Below are 6,934 nucleotides of genomic sequence, written 5' to 3'. Positions count from 1 at the left end.
TATTTATTTAACATTGACATTCACAGCCACGACCCCTCATCCAGTATGGATAAAATCAAAGATGTTGTGTTTTGTCCCAAGCGGCAATGGATCGGTCTGCCAGATTATTCTCGTAAAAGGAAAACTATACCTGAAGGCACTACTGAAATCTCCTCAAAAGATTATAACAAGCTATCGAGACGGAGAGCCTGGGTGGGTAGGTTTGCTCATCGAAAATGGCCGAGCTCATTGTGTGCAATGAACAGTCGTCCAGGCTGTTATCTTGCGCTGTTAAAATTTGCCTGACTCCGTTATTCTGCTGACATGATACACAATGTCAGCGTCCTCTTTCCCAGGACGAAGAAACCATGTGAGGAAGGCATTATCAGAATGACAACGAGCTGATTCTGAAGGTGGAACACTTTTCGAACATATGGACTTCTAAAACCAAGTAGTAGTAGTAGTAGTAGTAGTAGCAGTAGTAGTAGTTTTATTCATCTGTGGTTTATTTTTTACAGGGATATTGGACATGTCATAAAAACAAACACCGTCTGAACAGGCCTTGAAGGCCGAAACGGCATCCGTGTCATGCTCAGCTCTTAACCATCACCGCCGGCCGGGGTGGCTGAGCGGTTCTAGGCGCTACAGTCTGGAACCGCGCCACCGCTACGGTCGCAGGTTAGCATCCTGCCTCGGGCATGGTTGAGTGTGATGTCCTTAGGTTAGTTAGGTTTAAGTAGTTCTCAGTTCTAGGGGACTGATGACCACAGATGTTAAGTCTCATAGTGCTCAGAGCCATTTGAACTATTTTTTTTAAGCATCACCGGACGCCGATACGGAGGGACATATGGTCAGCGCACCGTTCTCCCGGCAGTTGTGAGTTTCCGTGAACGGTGTCGCTACTTATCAGTCAAATACACTCCTGGAAATGGAAAAAAGAACACATTGACACCGGTGTGTCAGACCCACCATACTTGCTCCGGACACTGCGAGAGGGCTGTACAAGCAATGATCACACGCACGGCACAGCGGACACACCAGGAACCGCGGTGTTGGCCGTCGAATGGCGCTAGCTGCGCAGCATTTGTGCACCGCCGCCGTCAGTGTCAGCCAGTTTGCCGTGGCATACGGAGCTCCATCGCAGTCTTTAACACTGGTAGCATGCCGCGACAGCGTGGACGTGAACCGTATGTGCAGTTGACGGACTTTGAGCGAGGGCGTATAGTGGGCATGCGGGAGGCCGGGTGGACGTACCGCCGAATTGCTCAACACGTGGGGCGTGAGGTTTCCACAGTACATCGATGTTGTCGCCAGTGGTCGGCGGAAGGTGCACGTGCCCGTCGACCTGGGACCGGACCGCAGCGACGCACGGATGCACGCCAAGACCGTCGGATCCTACGCAGTGCCGTAGGGGACCGCACCGCCACTTCCCAGCAAATTAGAGACACTGTTGCTCCTGGGGTATCGGCGAGGACCATTCGCAACCGTCTCCATGAAGCTAGGCTACGGTCCCGCACACCGTTAGGCCGTCTTCCGCTCACACCCCAACATCGTGCAGCCCGCCTCCAGTGGTGTCGCGACAGGCGTGAATGGAGGGACGAATGGAGATGTGTCGTCTTCAGCGATGAGAGTCGCTTCTGCCTTGGTGCCAATGATGGTCATATGCGTGTTTGGCGCCGTGCAGGTGAGCGCCACAATCAGGACTGCATACGACCGAGGCACACAGGGCCAACACCCGGCATCATGGTGTGGGGAGCGATCTCCTACACTGGCCGTACACCACTGGTGATCGTCGAGGGGACACTGAATAGTGCACGGTACATCCAAACCGTCATCGAACCCATCGTTCTACCATTCCTAGACCGGCAAGGGAACTTGCTGTTCCAACAGGACAATGCACGTCCGCATGTATCCCGTGCCACCCAACGTGCTCTAGAAGGTGTAAGTCAACTACCCTGGCCAGCAAGATCTCCGGATCTGTCCCCCATTGAGCATGTTTGGGACTGGATGAAGCGTCGTCTCACGCGGTCTGCACGTCCAGCACGAACGCTGGTCCAACTGAGGCGCCAGGTGGAAATGGCATGGCAAGCCGTTCCACAGGACTACATCCAGCATCTCTACGATCGTCTCCATGGGAGAATAGCAACCTGCATTGCTGCGAAAGGTGGATATACACTGTACTAGTGCCGACATTGTGCATGCTCTGTTGCCTGTGTCTATGTGCCTGTGGTTCTGTCAGTGTGATCATGTGATGTATCTGACCCCAGGAATGTGTCAATAAAGTTTCCCCTTCCTGGGTCAATGAATTCACGGTGTTCTTATTTCTATTTCCAGGAGTGTAGTTCCTCAATTGGCCTCACGAGGGCTGGCTGCACCCCGCTTACCAACAGCACTCGGCAGACCCGGTCTGTGACCCATCCAAATAGGAGCCAAGTCCGACAGCATATAACTTCGGTGATCTGTCGGGAATCGGTGCTACCACTGCGGCAATGCCGTTGACATTGGAAATGTCATAACATTACAGTTTAATGGCAACAAAAATAAATTAATTCATATATAAAGACACTTACATACTTACAGCTCTTGCTTTGGTGCCTAAGGAGTATCGTCTCAATCGTGTAAATGGGTTCATGTTTTCCTGCCAAAAAGGTCACATTTCGCTATAACTGACATAAAGTCTTAGAGTGAAAAAGAAGTAATATCTGGCGTTCCTCATGGAAGTGTTACAGGCCCTCTGATGTCTTCATCTACATAAACGATTTGGAAGACAATCTGAAGAACCTTCTTAGACTGTTTGCAGATGTATGCTAAGATGGTATCTGTTCTTTCGGACATGTCCGAAAGAACAGATACCATCGGTGACCATGCAGATCGTTAGAATGTAATTACAGTGAAATGAAAACCCTTAGCTGCTTACAGGCGTTGACATACATCAACGGGGACAGATGAAAATGTGTGCCCCGACCGGCAATCGAACCCGGGATCTCTTGCTTACATTGCAGACGCTCTATCCATCTGAGCCACCGAGGACACAGAGGCTAGCGCGACTGCCGGGATTTGTCTCTGGCACGCCTCCCGCGAAACCCCCATTCTCAACGTATTGTCCCGCACTAGATTCGTAGTGCCCCCTCCCATTATACTCATTACTCGCGGCGCGTTGCTGATTCCCGTAAGAAATAGCTCTGAGCACTATGGGACTTAACATCTGTGGTCATCAGTCCCCTAGAACTTAGAACTACTTAAACCTAACTAACCTAAGGACATCACACACATCCACGCCCGAGGCAGGATTCGAACCTGCGACCGTAGCAGTCGCGCGGTTCCGGACTAACCGCCTAGAACCGCTAGATCACCGCGGCCGGCGATTCTCGTAAGATACCATCTTAGTATCTATATATGTAGTTAAAGCCCATTTAAACATCATCTTTTTCTGTGCGAATGCACAAACAGTGCCCGAACTCTTACGGGAATCGGCAACGCGCCGCGAGTAATGAGTATAATGGGCGGGGGCACTACGAATGTAGTGCGGGACAATACGTTGAGAATGTGGGTTTCGCGGGGTGCGTGCCAGAGATAAATCCCTGCAGTCGCGCTATCCTCTGTGACCTCGGTGGCTCAGATGGATAGAGCGCCTGCCATGTAAGCAGGAGATCCCGGGCTCGAGTCCCGGTCGGGGCACACATTTTCATCTGTCCCCGTTGATGTATGTCAACCCCTGTAAGCAGCTAAGGGCGTTCATTTCATTGTAATGTTTGCAGATGATAGTGTCATTTACCGTTTTTAAAATGCATCAGCTCATCAGATCCAATTGCAAATTGATTTAGACAAGATGGGTTGGGTTGTTTGTGGGAAGAGACCAAACAGCGAGGTGCTCGGTCTTATCGGATCAAGGAAGGACGGGGAAGGAAGTCGGCCGTGCCCTTTCAGAGGAACCGTCCCGGCAGTTGCCTGGAGCGATTTAGGGAAATCACGGAAAACCTGAATGAAGATGGCCGGACGCGGGATTGAACCGTCGTCCTCCCGAATGCGAGTCCAGTGTGCTACTCAGTCCGTCACCTCGCTCGCTTTTAGACAAGACATCTGTCTGGTGCCAAAAGTGGCAATTGCCTCTAGATAATGAAAAGAGTGAAGTCATTCATATGAGTACTAAAAGTAATCCGCTAAATTGCGTCTACACTATAAATCACAGAAGTGTAAAGACTACTAGTTCAACTACACACTCAAGGATTACGATTGCGAATGACTTAAACTTGAAAGCTAACATAGACAATGCTGTGAGAAAAACGAACCAAAGATTATGATTTATTGGCAGAACACTTAGAAAATGCAACACGTATACTAAAGAGACGTGATACGCTAATTGGATTTGCATTCATCACAACGAAGGTTGTTTTCGTTGCGGTAGTATCTTCTCATGAAGGTACAATCACTAACTTATCCCATAGACTGTGAAAATATTTCATTGGCGCCCACCTACACAGACAAAAACGATTAACATAATAAAATAAGAGAAATCAGAGCTCGCATGGAAAGATTTAAGTGTTCATTTTCCCAGCGCTTACTGTTAGAGAGTGGAACAGTAGAGAAATAGCTTGAAGGTGGTTCGATGAACCCTCTGCCAGGCTCTTAATTGTTAATTGCAGAGTAATCATGTAGATTTGTATGCAGACAAGGATGGGAGAGGTAGTCGGCGTTATAATAGGAACCGTACGGCATTTGCCTGAAGTACGATGCCTATTCTTTTGTTAAGGCGTTATCGCTCCCGAAATGGAAATCGCATTCCAAATCTGATGAAGCTTTGCACAGATGTACTGGGCATTGTCTCTAGTATTCCCGTCGATCGCGTCTTGTCGTTCTTTACAGTTCTGAGTACAAAGTGAGTGCATAAAGATGCATTGAACGATAAATTGTTTGCTGAGAGATTTCATCTGATTTCATGCAGCGCACGTAATATAACAGTCAAGCATTTCCTTTGTTATGACAATTCTCAGTCGTGCTCTACGGAGACAATGAACAAGCTCCTACAGTGTTTTCGATGGTAAGTGTTTGATAACTCACCGTGCAGCCCGGATAGGCTTCCCCTGAGTTTCATCTCTGCTCTTATGAACCGGTGGCTACGAAGACATCTTGGCACAGGCAAAGAGCTGCAGACCAACGTAAAGAATCGGCGGGAAGCACCAGCGGTTGCCTTTTATGACAATGATATTGGAAAATTGGTACAACACCGCGACAAATGTCTAAGTCGGAGCGGCGACTATGCAGAGAAGTGGCTGGAAGGTGTAGCTAACTGTTGCAAATAAAACATTTTCGACTTTCACTGTGGTTCCCATTTCGTGCCCGATCGGACCTTACTAAACGAATATTTCTCGCAACCTACGGAGACCACAGAAAATCTAAAGCAGGATGGCTGGATGAAGTATGGAGCCTCTACCCTCCCGAAAACAAGACCACTCTGTTTAAAACAATGCTGCCACATTCGGTTTACCCCTACTGTACTGCTATCTTTTACAAAATAGATATTTAATTATGAAAAGGCTAATGTTGCACTGGCCATTCATTTCTCACTCCAAATCACTGTATGAAGTGCACTCAAATTGTTTCATGATGTAACACTACACACAGTGTCAGGCGATACCAGGAATATAGCGACGATGTCTGGTTTCTATTTTCTGTACCGTAACTTCCCATTTGCTAGCATCCCTCTGTAACAAATGAAATATTGACACGAGAAAGAAGATAAGGTGTTAATGTTATACATCGTATAGCTTTAAGAGTAGGTTTTTTCCAGGAAAGACAATGACAATGGGAAAAACAGTGTGAGAGAGTTATGTGAAACGATGTAAATATTAAACTTTAAATGTGTCACATTTTTTCAACATCCCCACTCTGTGTTATGTTATTTATCCTACAATGTGTAAAATGTGTTCTTTAATAGGTACTTTTTAACTGACTTTTTAAATAAGTTTGTTTTAGTAATCTCTTTTAATCTTCTTGTAGAATTCTTATTCCCTGGTGGAAACTGCTGTTTTAAGTTTTATCTTTATTCATTCTTGATAAATGTATGTTCAGTGTAGCTCTTATTTCACGGTCATGGGCAGAACTGTTTTTATTATAATAGTTATTAATTATCAATGTTATTTTTATGTGTCAAACTGATTGGTACACTGAACAGACGGTGTAGTTCAAATCCGTCTGCATTTTGAACAGGTTTTTAAAATGAGCTCGATCGCTATCTATAGTTAAATATTGTGCTTATGACCCTTTTCTATAATTAGAAGACTTGTTCACGTTTTATCGACTTTTCCCCAGAAAATAATTCTAGAGCTAAGACTTTTATGCAACTAAAAGACACTGGCTGTTGTACACTTATCACAGGAATCTAACGGCAAAAAATGCTGATGACAAATTGTTTGCGACTGCCTTTATGTGTCCACATCACTTCAGCTTAGAGTCAATATTCATTCTAGAAAATTTTTTATTTGTCTTTCTGAGAAGTCATCCATTCTTAGGAAAAATCTGTAACATTGGAGAGTAAATTTGTAGACAAGGGCGAACACAATCATCAACTTTGACGGCCGCAGTAGCTTCAAGTTTTCGCGATGATAAGTGAAACTTTATGACAGGTGGCTACAGATCACATTACCTATTACCTATTACACTGACATTTGTCGCAACAAGGTGAGAAAATTACATGAAAACGAGTGGCAGTCTGAAGTCGGTGCGTTGCTCCTATGTCCGCACTGGGCCACTTTCACTGTTTCACCGGCACCCGTGAACGAGCTATTACTCCCAAATCCTTCCGTTATTAAAAATTTTATTACTTTTGTCTTGCGTAACGGGGCCAAGAACGAAGCGGCAGGCGGCTAAATTTAACCCAGCCGCGCGTGGCTTAACGACACGCTAGCTAAACTAGCTCACTTCCCCCGTTTACTTTGTTCGCTTTCCCCGGCTAGTA

General features: G+C 46.3%; 1 non-coding gene across 1 annotated transcript; it reads left to right on the top strand.

Annotated features, from left to right (window-relative positions):
* The first annotated feature begins 3,583 nt into the window (after positions 1 to 3,583).
* On the top strand, positions 3,584 to 3,657 carry Trnat-ugu (transfer RNA threonine (anticodon UGU)). Its single transcript has one exon. It is a non-coding gene; the product is annotated as a tRNA-Thr (tRNA).
* The last annotated feature ends 3,277 nt before the right edge of the window (positions 3,658 to 6,934 follow it).

Source organism: Schistocerca serialis, chromosome 10 (assembly GCF_023864345.2).
Source record: "Schistocerca serialis cubense isolate TAMUIC-IGC-003099 chromosome 10, iqSchSeri2.2, whole genome shotgun sequence".
NCBI lineage: Eukaryota > Metazoa > Arthropoda > Insecta > Orthoptera > Acrididae > Schistocerca > Schistocerca serialis.
The sequence above is the reverse complement of the archived record's forward strand: the minus strand, read 5'-3'. Positions and strand labels throughout refer to the sequence as shown.